This window comes from Diaphorina citri, unplaced genomic scaffold (genome assembly GCF_000475195.1).
Source record: "Diaphorina citri unplaced genomic scaffold, Diaci psyllid genome assembly version 1.1 scaffold7339, whole genome shotgun sequence".
In the NCBI taxonomy this organism is placed as follows: domain Eukaryota; kingdom Metazoa; phylum Arthropoda; class Insecta; order Hemiptera; family Psyllidae; genus Diaphorina; species Diaphorina citri.
The window spans coordinates 1,529-3,628 of record NW_007384715.1 but is presented as its reverse complement, the minus strand read 5'-3'; the positions used below and the strand labels follow the sequence as shown (position 1 = coordinate 3,628).

Sequence of the window (2,100 nt, the reverse complement as noted above, 5' to 3'; positions counted from 1 at the left end):
CCAATGTTTACCTACCATGCTGGCACCGGTCGCTATGCGCATTTACATGTCCATTACTACTCATTTTCCTCACGAGGCTGAGTGGGCCCCGTAACGGCCAGTCACGGAATCAATCATTTGCATGATACAAATTTCTTGGATTTTCCTCACGAGGCTGAGTGGGCCCCGCAACAGCCAGTCACGGAATCAATCATTTGCATGATACAAATTTCTTGATTCTCAATAATCCTAACAACCAATGTTTACCTACCATGCTGGCACCGGTCGCTATGCGCATTTACATGTCATAGCTACTATTTCCTCACGAGGCTGAGTGGGCCCCGCAACAGCCAGTCACGGTATCAATCATTTGCATGATACAAATTTCTTGACCCTTTCCTCACGAGGCTGAGTGGGCCCCGCAACAGCCAGTCACGGAATCAATTATCTGCATGATACAAATTTCTTGACCCCGCGGGGAATCGAACCCGGGTCTCCCGCGTGCAAGGCGAGTGCAGTGACCACTACGCCATCGGAGCTGACTCAACCTCCTTTCACAGGAACAGGTAATGCTGAGTTAGTGGAAATGTACCTACCATGTGAGTGACCCTCAGACCGTCTGAAGGACCACGGTTTCAATGTCTGTCAAGCAATCTGACGGACCTAGGTCTGTGAGACTATACGATCACACGATCTCTCAGATGATCTGAGACCTCTGAGCGTGAGTGGAGGGTATAAATAATAATAATAATAATAATAATAGTGCTTATTTATACTGCTCGCATAGGACTGAAAAGTCCCTTTACTCCAGCAGTAGGCTACTACTATAATTATTGTGGTCAAATTCTCAAATTATATTGAGGATTTCCTTCCTCTCATTATATTCGTCTTCCCCTCATTATATTCGACCCTGATATACGTGCAGCAGTGCAGGTTGGGTGGCAGAGAACAAGAGGTGCTAATTTACGAGGTATGTGCTGCACAAGAAGCTATAGACTATAGAGGTATGTTCTTGCTGAAAGCTCCTTTGTGCTGATTTTCACGCTCTCGTGTTTAGACTTACCTATGCTGACGCTTTTGTTCCCGCGGAGTTTCGAGGATTTGGGAGAACAATATAAATTCTCCTCGTGCAATAAATTCTACAACGCGATAATACCTAGGTACTATGAAAAGATTACATGTGAGAGAGTGAGAGAGAGAGAGAAAGGGAGGGAGGGAGAGAGAGAGAGAGAGAGGGGGAGAGAGTTTTGTCTTGGTGAATGTGCCAAAAACGCCAGAGCTTTATTTCAATAAAATTTCCAAACAGCGTAGGTAGGTAGGTATTTTGTAGATAGGTAAGTACATAGTAAAAGTCCCTACGTACTTTTGACTGCATATCTTACGTCATTATTATACCTAGTTAGTATAATGGCGTAAAATTAGATACAATAGTGTTATTAATTAGATTCATATTAGACACCCAAATTAGATAATGGCTTACCTTATTTTATAATTGACTAGCCATTATTAGATACAATAGTTCATTGACTGCTTCTATGATCTTAAACTTCCATTTCCGTTTTTCCAATAATATTTATGTGCAAAATAACATTTCAGCCCCCTTTCCCTCATGTTGGAGACCGCTGTTTATCGATGACCTTGGAGCAAAAATACCCCTTTTGAGCTATGACGTCACTCGCAGGTCGCAGGTGAAAAGAAAAGGAACCGGTAACATGTTTGCGTAGATTTATAAACGGCTATCCGGACACACTGTTCTAACAGCCCGGCTAGCTCAGTCGGTAGAGCACGAGACTCTTAATCTCGGGGTCGTGGGTTCGAGCCCCACGTTGGGCGAAATTTTTTGCACTTTTTTTTCTTCCAGATTTTTTCTATAGGAAGGAAAGTAATGTAATCGGTTTTCTTCCGTCTTCATTTGCAATGATTTTTTTACTAATCACTTTTTCTCAAGATTTTATTTATTTTAAAAGCTTTACCATGTTTTTCTTGAAATTTGTAGGTATACCTGCTCATCTTCTTCTTCTTCTTCTTTTGTTTTGCCATGTTCCCGTTCAAACGGGGTCCCTAAAATGTCGCTCAAAGGTCGCAAAAAAATAACGTTGAAGCAGCCATGGTTTACGACCT

General features: G+C 42.3%; 1 non-coding gene across 1 annotated transcript; it reads left to right on the top strand.

Annotated features, from left to right (window-relative positions):
• Window positions 1–1,739: 1,739 nt before the first annotated feature.
• On the top strand, window positions 1,740–1,812 carry Trnak-cuu. The gene has a single exon. It is a non-coding gene; the product is annotated as a tRNA-Lys (tRNA).
• Window positions 1,813–2,100: the final 288 nt, after the last annotated feature.